At 38.2% G+C, this 11,583-nt stretch overlaps 1 non-coding gene across 1 annotated transcript; it reads right to left on the reverse strand.

Annotated features, from left to right (window-relative positions):
* Nucleotides 1–9,172: 9,172 nt before the first annotated feature.
* On the reverse strand, nt 9,173–9,244 carry TRNAR-CCG (transfer RNA arginine (anticodon CCG)). Its single transcript has one exon. It is a non-coding gene; the product is annotated as a tRNA-Arg (tRNA).
* Nucleotides 9,245–11,583: the final 2,339 nt, after the last annotated feature.

The following is an 11,583-nucleotide window of genomic DNA, read 5'->3' on the forward strand; positions in this document are numbered from 1 at the left end:
TAAGCCCTTGGACACACAACCTATCTATAAAGGTTACCAAGAAAGTTATATCGCTTTTTCACCCACCACCTTCGAACATCGATGTATTACCTCTGGCTAAGACTACCTGAAAGATTAAAGGTAGTCCCCATCAGCATCGACGATCTTCTGCCAACGTTCTGGGAGACCATGGATTACATCGCGGTAGAACTTCGTAGAGCGTGAAGCGAAGAAGATATCAAGTGAATTTTGTATCTCTACTAGGGATTTAAACTGGCATCCTCTAGGGTGACTGTCCAAGGGATGGATCAGGTGATAATCGTACGGTGCAATGTCCGGGGAGTATAGCCGATGCAATAGTGTTTCCCATTCTAGGTGTAGAATGGTGTCCCGGGTCATCCTTACCACGTGGGGCTTAGTGTTATCCTGTAACAGGAGGACCCGTTTGCGATTCAAAACTGCTGGCTCCACATCTTTGAGTTTTCCTTGGACACGGCTCAACTGCTGACAGTACACAGTTGCATTGATGCTCTGACCAGTTTGTAGCAGTTTAAGATGCACGATGCAGCGAGCACTCACCCAACACACAAGAGAACTTTCTTCTGGTGCAGTGCTGGTTTCGACTGTTTTGGAACTGGTTCATGGATGCTAACCAATGATGGCGGCACCGTGGAGCTTCGTACAGGTCCCACTTATCATCACATGTCAACACCCTGTCCAGAAATGGCTCCTTCCTCAGACGAGACGACAAAGAAACACAGGTGTCTGTCTGTTCGCGTTGCCTTCTGGCCCGGAGTTTAATCATGTGAGATCCATCGACCCAACTTGTAGTGTTTCCATAGTTGATGGAGGTGCTGCCGAATGATTTCTTCACTCATATTGAATTGTAGTCCGAGTTCCTCACACGTCTGACACTGTTAGCCTAAATTATTGCTTGCAGATCTTCATTTTGTACATGTGTTGGTCTTCCGGCATGTGATGCGTCTTCGAGTGTTTCGTCACCGTCCTTAAACTTGTTAAACTACCACTGCACTATGCGCATAGTCACGACACCCTCACAAAAGGCCTGGCATATCTTCTACTTCACTGCAGCGTCATTTGACCCCAGTTTGAACTCGTACAACATACACGCCCTTATGATTCTGTGGAGGTCCCATATTCACTCTGTCCTTACGCAAGTTCACGGAATAACTGAACTGTCACAACCAGTTAGTACGTTGGATATACCCACACCAACAACTGACCTTCGCCTTATCTCCATTCGCATTCAACTCACGGTGTGAGGGCCAATGGATCATATACCTCCACAAAAAGGGACAGAACATTCTTGGCTACCTTTATACATAAGACTGATCTTTGGAATTGCACTTAATTTCTTTAAGATTTCCTGACAAAAATATTTATTTATTATTCGTCACTAAAAAACATAATTATTTTATTAACAGCTATATATCCTGTTACACATCAAGTAGCATTAAAAAGAGCGAATGAAATCTGAACTGAAAAACTGAAAAAAAAAACGTTATTTTCCACCAAATTTTCCATCTGATAAAAAAATTTAAAAAAACACTAGTTACATATAAAAAATATATAATATCATTACTAATTAGTTTAGTGCCGTTGTTTAATGGTAGCATTTGAAGTACCTTGTTAAAACATTTGACTTCAAACTGTCAAATATGAATCGCAGTAAATTAAAGACTTTGGGGCAAAAACCCGTCAAGTCCAAAAAGTGAGTGTGTAAAGGAGATAGCTTCACAAGGTTTTCTCGCCATCGGATTTTCTTCAAACTTGGCACATACTAGACCGAAAATAAATAGACACTTTTTTTTTGTTTCTTTCGTGAAATAAGTTGAGGCCAAAGGGCCCCTTTTCAAAAAGGGCCTCCTTGGTTAAAAGGGCCACATTAAAGAAATGAAACTCTGCCGATGGAAAGATGACTTAAAAATAGGAAATACGTGTTTTGTCGTTTTTACGAGAATAGAGCTGTAGAGGGCAATGGCCCCCTTCGAAATGATAAAGGACACAACCCTTAGGAAATTGGATTTCCGTGGAATTGCTTCAAACCGTGATATGTTCTACATGTTATGTTCCTAAGAAAACGTCTCAATAGGCACAACCACAAATCACTGACCGTTTGGCCACTACAGGGCCACTTTTTTGAAAACAGCCGAATATAACCACATTCTGAATTTTGGTAAAGTGACTAAAGCCGTGATGTGTTGTAGATATTGTGATCTTGAGAAAAAATCTTAATGGGCATAACCACCAATCATTGATCGTTTGGCCACTCAGGGCCACTTTTTTAAAAGCAGCCGAAGATAGTGATATTGTGGATTTCGATGAAAATGACTGAAACTGTGATATGTTCTAGATGTTGTGGTCCTGAGAAAAAGTCTGAACAAGCCAAGAAGCACAACCACCAATAACTGACTGGCTACTACAGGGTCGCCTTTTTGGCGAAAGAAGGTAACGGTATTCTGGATTTCGGTGGAATTGCTTGTAACCGTGATATGTTGTAGATATTATGACCCTGAGGAAAAGTCTTCACGGGCACAACTACCACTCGCTGAACATTTGGCTGCTACGAGACCACTGTTTTGAAAGCAACCGAAAATAGTGATCTTGTGAATTTCGGTCAGTGATTAGTGGTTGTGTCCATTAAAACCTTTTCTCAGGATCACAATATCTACAACATAACACAGTTTCAGTCATTTTAGTGAAAATGACTGAAACTGTGTTATGTTGTAGATATTGTCATCCTGAGAAAAAAGTATCAATGGACACAATCACAAATCTCTAATTGTTTGGTCACTACAGGGCTACTTTCTTGAAAACAGCTGAGTACAACGATGTTCTGGATTTCAGTAAGATTGAGTAAGACTAAGATATGTTGAAGATCTCATCATGAGAAGAACTCTTAATGGACACAACTATCGAATTATGACCGTTTGGCCACTACAGGCTCAGATTTTTTTTAAAACAGCCGAGTATAATGACATTTTTTATTTCAGTGTAAATGAATGAAACTGTGATACGTTGTAAGTCGTGATCCTAAGAAAAAATGTCTAGGACATTCTAGAGTTTTCCTTTGTCTCGCAAAATGAGCATCTGAATGTTATCTACCGGTATGCTTAAATAATATTGGCCGCTACTCTTCCATCCCTTTTTCGGGTTGTGAGATAATTTAGGACTTTTCATGATTTTATACAATTCTACCAGAATTCCAGGTATCCTTACCTTCTTCTGTTTTAAAAAATGTGGCCCCGTAGTTGCTAAATGGTCACTGATTGGTGTTTGTGTCCATTAAGATTTGTTCTCAGGATCACAATATCTACAACATATCATGATTTCAAGCAATTCCACAGACATCCAGAATACTGTTACCTTCTGTTCTTTTTTTAAGTGGCCCTGTAGTGGCCAAACCGTCATTATTTGGTGGGTGCGCACGTTGAGACTTTTCTCTGGATCACAATATCTACAACATATCAAGGTTTCAAGCAATGCCACCGAAATCCAGAATGACGTTACCTTCTGCTGTTTTCAAAAAAGTGGCCCTGTAGTGGCCAAACGGTCAGTGATTGCTGGCTGTGCTTATTGAGACATTTTCTCTGGATTACAACATTCACAACATATCAGAGTTTCAGTCATTTTGATCGAAATCCACAATATCAGGATATTCGGCTGCTTTTAAAAACGTGGCCCTGCAGTGGTCAAACTATCAGTGATTTGTGGTGTTTAATTTAATGATGATTTTACTAATACTTGATTAAATGCTAATTAGTCTTAGATTTAAATGCGTATAGTGGTTAGTATCTTATTACTCAAGATAACAGCTAAATGATAAATTGGTAGTACATAAAAGAAAAGAAAGTCAATGAATGTTTTTACAAAAGATTTCTATAACATTATTACACATGTGCAGACATGGTATTGTCAAATATCAAATATTTAGTGAGCTCAAAAGTATGCAAAGTATTACAATATTAATCTATATATATAAAAGAGAACGTACAAATCCTTTGTCCGCTCATCACGCTAATACGGCTGAACCAATTTCTTTTATTTTTGGGGGGTTATTAGGATTTGGACCCTAGATGGTTTTTATCATATCACTTTAATTTTCAATTACCAGTGTCTTGAGATAATTGACCATTCAGGTGTCCATTACGTACAAATCCTTTGTTAGTTCATCATAGGTATAAAAATAAACGTATTTATATGCAACCCGCATGACCGTGTCACTCGGCGGGTTAACATACATGACAGGCGTTATAATGGTTTTTATCATATCACTTGAAAGCGAAAAAGTAAAAATTATCTAAGTAACAAAGTTTATTGCGTTCGGGGGTGACCGCAGCGAAGCGGGGCGGGTTAACATAAATGACAGGCGATATAATGTTAACATTTACTGCAATCTTCTATGGTTTTTATCATATCACTTGAAAGCGAAAAAGTAAAAATTATCTAAGTAACAAAGTTTATTGCGTTCCGGGGTGACCGCAGCGAAGCGGGGTGAACGCTGCTAGTTCATTAATAAATGATAAATTTAGCTTTAAGAGCTGTTATACTTGAGGCCTTAGCAGGAGACTGCCAGAAGAAATTACTTCTTCAAAGAGACTTGATTATTCAAACGGTATAGAACTTACATTTAACGTTAGGAAATCTCTCTCTCAGCTCGATGTTAACCATCATCGTCGAAGCTTCAAAGTCCAATTGCAAGTCGCAAGATGACGGAGTAGCGAAGACAAGAGAATGATTGAGATTGAGATAAATAGTTCCAAATTTTCAAGCTTTTATACTAGTTTGAGAGAGTGAAAACAACTTGTACGTAATCAGTTCTTGTAACTTATTTTCGTTGTGGGTTTTCTTTTTGAAAGTTGTTTGTCTTATGACGTCTAACGTTATTTTCTTCCGTACAACACTGATGAAATGTTTTTTTAATTGTACACTCATATACAGAAGTTTTGTTTTTAATATTTCAATAAATTAATTAAACATGACAGTGGTTATATCCGTTAAGACTTATTCTCAGGATCACAATATCTACAGCTTATCACGGTTTTAGTCATTTTTACCGAAATCCAGAATGTCGTTATCATCGGCTGTTTTTAAAAAAAAAAAAGTGGCCCTGTAGTGGCCAAACGGTCAGTGATTTGTGAGTGTGTCCATTGAGGCTTTTTCTCAGAAATATCATATCTACAACATATCACGGTTTCAAGCAGTTCCACGAAAATCCTATTTCCGTAAGGATTGTGCGGGGTCCTTTGTCATTTCGAATTGGGCATTAGCCCTATAACCCTTTTCTCGCAAAAACGACAAAACCGGTATTCCGTACTTTGAAGTCATCTTTGCATGGGCAGAATTTAGTTTCTTTAAAGTGGCCCTTTCAATCAAGGTGACCCTTTTTTGAAAAGGGGCCCTTTGCCCCCTTCAACCTATTTCCCGAAAGAAACAAAAAAATACGTGTCGATTTATTTTCGGTCTTGTATATATGTGCCAAGTTTGAAGGAAATCTGATGAAGAGAAACGGAAAATTATTATTTATATATAAACATTAAAGCGGTCGTTTGGGGGGGTGAAGGAAGTCATTTGGGAGGCTAGCCCCGTTGGGAGCCCCCCGTGGCTACACCCCTGGAAGAGATAAAAAACAATGCAAGCCGTTCTCACTGTCATGGCACCCAAGCAGGGGGTTCCTCACACCCTTTTTTATGCTAGTCACTTTGACCCAGGTGGGTGAAACAAAGATCAGCAGTGTGTCAGAAATATAAAAATCTAAAGTTCATTCAACGAACCTTCTGATCCTGATGTAAACATTGCAGAATTGAATTACTCCGCCAGTCATCGGATGATTGGCTATCGGTCAGCGCTTCTTTCGAGAAGCACGTGCTTGTGCCCTGTCGATGTTTTACTTATTCCCCGCATGTGGCTATATTGTTAACTGTAATTCGCGCTAAAGTTGGGTCAAAACCACTTTCAGTTCATGCGTATTCTCTTTTATTGCATTAATTCAATTTAGTTCTTAGATAAAGTGTTGTTTCTGTTGTCTAATTCTAAGGAATTCTGGTAATGAGCCTTATAAGCAAGGACTATTTTCTTCTGCCGCATGGGTGTTCTAAGGCTCTCTAACCAATAAAATCAAACAATCACCACGTGTATTTGTTTACATGAGGTACTGAACGTTCCTTGAATAAACTTTAGAACCGGTTTTCTTTTAGCTTCATTAAAATAATAATAATAAATACAAATTTCCACTTGTAGAAAGAAATAATTCCGCGTGAGTCGATGAATGCTTTAACATTGTAATTGAATCTGGAACACTATCACAAAATCATTGGTGCATCGTTACTGGTTCTTAGTGCAACAACCCCTAACGTTAGTGGTTCATTAGTGTAGGTGCTACAAGTAAAATATCATTGGGGTCATGATGAACTTGCCCACACTTCAAGCACTAATGAAAAAAATTGTACCATTCGTTAGTGCATCATTAGTACTTCTAGAAAAAAAATAACAGTTTGTATGGAATTTGATATTTCTGAAATTGTCCCCCCCACACCAAAAATCTTGAATAAATCCCAACATATGGTAACGCTAACATTAGTGCTCAGTGCGTTTAAGAGAACTAACGATGCACTTACGATTGCCGTTAACCCATGTAACTTATCTATGTCAGTTAGTATGAAATTTGATATTTCTGAAGTCGGACCACCCACCGAAAATCTTGAATATGTCCCACAATAGGGTAATACTAACCTTAGTGCTTAGTGCGTTTTAGTGCACTAATAATGCACTAATGATGTGATAAGTTTGGTGAAAATCTGTCTGCATAAAGACGGGTGGCGAGCAAACTTCATATGAAGAAAGACCCCACCAAAAATCTTCAAAAACTCGTAAACTCTGATAGCACTAACGTTAGTTCTTAGTGCACTAATGTGCACTAACGATGCACTTCCGATGGACGACGTTTGGTTTAATTTGGGAAAGGTGAGGGGCCAACATCAGACACGTAAGTTGATGGTTTGTTCATGGTAGATTGCGCAAGTTTGTCAATTTTCTCGAAATACAAGGAGGCCACAATTTTTTTAAAAAGTTGTGCAAAAGTGTACAAAATTCATATATTATTTTGTTTACTTAAGTCATTGGTATGAAGATTCCGCACTTCAAGTTGATGGTTGAGTTCGAAATTTTAGAGCTAATTTTCTGGAAACACAGGGGTGAACAAAATTATTTGAGTTTAGTTGATTTTGAGTTTAACGTCCTTTCAGCAGCGAGGCTATATGAGGCGGGACCTACTGATTAACGTGGAATCCGAACCACATGAGCTCCCGCTGGGAATCGAACCCAGATCTCGCACACCAAAGGCGCGTACGCTACCGATTAGCCACGGAGGAGCTCACAAAATTATGTGAATGCTGTACAAAATTCTACGGGACAGGTACAATCTTATTTGCTTAATATATGTCCGATATTGAAAATCGGCACTCCAAGTTGATGGTTTGCTTATGACAGAAACCACAATTTTAAGGCCATTTTTTTTTTCGAAATACAGGGGTATACAAATTTTTTAAAAGGTGTACAAAAGTGTACAAAATTCGTAGATTATTTTTGTCTACTTAAGTCTTCGATATGAACACTCCGTACTCCAACATGATCGTTGAGTTCGAAACTTTGACGGTAATTTTCTCGAAACACAGAAATGTACAAAATTATTTTAAAGGTGTACAAAATTGTACGAAATTCGCATATTATTTTTAGCTACCTAAATCTCGAATCAGGTGATTCCGCACTCGAACGTCAAGTTGGAGTGCGGAATTTTGATCGCAAATTTCTGGAAACACATGGGTGTACAAATGTGTTTAACAGATGCACAAAATGTGTACAAAATTATGAACATGTTTAATATGTGATTTGCCGATTCCGGACTCCAAGTTGACGGACCTTTAGACCCTATTAAACGTTTAATACTGTTTATAAATTTAATTCAATTATATACGTCACGCATTTCTTTACTTTTAAAGATTTTGCATAAATATTATTCTTACCATGCGAAGCCCAGCATTTCAGCCAAAGGGTATTTATGTAATTGTTCCCTTTCTATTACACATTCTTGTTTCATTGTTTGAAAAGACACTTAAAATACACTCAAATACACTTAATATTTGTTTATTTCTAGCAGTGTTACAAGTCTCTGTAATAAAGTTAATGAAACGTTGGCAAATTGTTGTTCAAACCTGAATAAACGTAGATAAAACAACTGATATAAGAAAACACCAAATTAGAGGTGTAAGGGAAGAGGCTGGCGCCCCATTTTTTTTAACCCTTCTTTCAATGTTAGTAAAATTCGTCAAACTTTGAAAATTGTTGATCAAATTTGACCAAACGATGATCAATGGATTGGCATCAAAAAATTTCAATTCTGACATGAAGTGGGGCTAGCGTGTACTTAGCCCCCCGTACTAAATATCGCTTATATTTATATTAGTAACGATGATGAAACGTTAAAAATTGTTGATCATACCTGATAAAACGATGACCAAACGATTGACATAGGAAAAGATCGAATCGGAGGTGAAGGGGGCTAGTATGTAGTTAGCCCCCTACTAAAAATTGCTTAAATATATGTTAGTAACGCTGATCAAACGCTAAAAACTTGATAATGCCGGATCAAACGATTGAAATAAGAAAAGATCGAATCGGAGGTAAAGGGGGGGGGCTGGTACCCCATTTTATAACCCTTATATCTCTGTTAGTAAAGTTGATCAAACGTTAAAAATTGTTGATCATACCTGATCAAACGATGATCAAACAATTGACATAAGAAAAGATCGATTCACAGGTCAAGGGGGAAAGTGTCCTTCATTTTGTAACCCTTATATCTCTGTTAGTATAGTTGATCAAATATTGAAAATTGTTGATCAACTCTGATCAAACGATGATCAAACAATTGTCATCGAAAAATTTCGAATCGGAGGTGAAGGGGGGCTAGCGTGTAGTTAGTTAGCCCCCCTACTAAAATAGAAAATGAAAATGAAATGAAATCTTTAAGTTTAACGTTCCACGGTTATGCCGGTTAGGCTAAAGGAGACGGTGACAATGAGAAATGAGTGAAATGGTAAAATGAAGAAAGTGGGAGGAAACGGGAGAACCAAGAGAAAACCCACGAGCACGGTATTTGTACACCACAAAGTCCACACGGCGCGACCTGGGATCGAACCAGGGACCCCAAGCACCGGAGGTGAACGCTCTACCACTGAGCCACCGCGCCCCCCGCCCTACTAAAATAGAATATATTTATGTTAGTAAAGCTGTTCAGACGTTAAAAATTGTTGATCATACTTGATCAAACGATTGATATAAGAAAAAGTCGAATCGGAGGTGAAGGGGGGCTGGCCCCCCATTTTGGAACCCTTATATCTCTGTTACTAAAGTTGATCAAACGTTGAAAATTGTTGATCATACCTGATCAAACGATGATCAAACGATTGACATCAAAAAATGTCGAATCTGACGTAAAGGGGGGCTAGCGTGTAGTTAGCCCCCCCTACTAAATATCGCTTATATTTATGTTAGTAAAGCTGATCAAACGTTAAAAATTGTTGATCATACCTGAACAAACGATGATCAAACGATTGACATAAGAAAAAGTCGAATCGGAGGTGAAGGGGGGGCTGGCCCCCCATTTTGGAACCCTTATATCTCTGTTACTAAAGTTGATCAAACGTTGAAAATTGTTGATCAAACCTGATCAAACGATGATCAAACGATTGACATCAAAAAATTTCGAATCTGACGTAAAGGGGGGGCTAGCGTGTAGTTAGCCCCCCCTACTAAATATCGCTTATATTTATGTTAGTAAAGCTGATCAAACGTTAAAAATTGTTGATCATACCTGATCAAACGATGATCAAATGATTGACATAAGAAAAAGTCGAATCGGAGGTGAAGGGGGGGCTGGCCCCCCATTTTGGAACCCTTATATCTCTGTTACTAAAGTTGATCAAACGTTGAAAATTGTTGATCAAACCTGATCAAACGATGATCAAACGATTGACATCAAAAAATTTCGAATCTGACGTGAAGGGGGGGGCTAGCGTGTAGTTAGCCCCCCCTACTAAATATCGCTTATATTTATGTTAGTAAAGCTGATCAAACGTTAAAAATTGTTGATCATACCTGATCAAACGATTGACATAAGAAAAAGTCGAATCGGAGATGAAGGGGGGGCTGGCCCCCCATTTTGGAACCCTTATATCTCTGTTACTAAAGTTGATCAAACGTTGAAAATTGTTGATCAAACCTGATCAAACGATGATCAAACGATTGACATCAAAAAATTTCGAATCTGACGTGAATGGGGGGCTAGCGTGTAGTTAGCCCCCCCTACTAAATATCGCTTATATTTATGTTAGTAAAGCTGATCAAACGTTAAAAATTGTTGATCATACCTGATCAAACGATGATCAAACGATTGACATAAAAATAATTTTAAATTTAGCATGAGGGGGGGCTAACTGCACGCAGGTGCATTTTCTCATAAGACATAGCTTACATTACTTATTACCAGAGATGTAATGGAGGGTATACGCGGGTATACGGCGTATACCCACCTCTAATTTTTGGAAACTATCGTATAGCCACCTAAAATTTAGGGAGTACGCGGGTATACGCTATATTTGATCCATAGTATACTCATTTCATTGGAACAAACAACAATGGTTCATGTACTGTATTTCAAAACAAAAAATCTCACTAAACAGCTGGTCGTCAGGCTGTTGCCTGGATGATGTCTAAATTCTTTTAAAATGTTTGCGTTTTCGGTGTGTGGGAATCAAGTTTTCCGAGAATCCCTTCTATACTAGAAAACAACACTCTGAACCTGCAGTGGTTTCTCTTGAAGATGTCAGATGCTCTGTCCCTAAAAATCAGTGTAGAATTTCTTTCATTTCTAAAGATCAGTGGGAGGTAGACTTGAGGGTGAGGAGTAGGAACCATATTCATGTAGTGGCATTGAGATCTTGTTTTGTTTTGACATTGGAATGACAACAGTTTTCACGTCCTCTTCGATCCAAATTCAGTCTGTCAATTGCTTACAATTTGAGCGAGGCAATAGGAGATGGAACAAGCTCGTTTCTAATCGCAGAAGGAGGTTCTGAAAAAAATGTGGTCTTTATGTTGGTTCAAGGGTTAAGAGGAAATTAAACTTATATATTTGCGATAAGAAATCTTTGACCTCCACAAAAATAACAACACATGTCACTTATCGTTAGTCTAGTTTGAAGCATTCACCATCGTTCCCAATACCATCAACTACAACAGCGAACCTTGGATTAAATGCTCATTTGTAGCCCCAATTGACATCAAAGAAAGCGGCAATTGATATCTATAAATACTCAGCAGCTAGTACTGTAGTAGTAGTTCTCACGCAACCTACTGAGTAAAAAAATGTAAAAATAAACATTTTTTGTTGTTTTGGTAAAAAAAATTTGAAGAAAATTTGTTCAAAGGAGGGGGTAGAAAACAAAAGTCAGGAAAGATTTGTAGCTTATCAGAATGTTAAGCAATATTTGTTCATTTCAGTACAACCGTCACATCGAAAATATTTGC

Source organism: Thermobia domestica, chromosome 14 (assembly GCF_964235325.1).
Source record: "Thermobia domestica chromosome 14, izTheDome1.hap1.1, whole genome shotgun sequence".
Classification (NCBI taxonomy): domain Eukaryota; kingdom Metazoa; phylum Arthropoda; class Insecta; order Zygentoma; family Lepismatidae; genus Thermobia; species Thermobia domestica.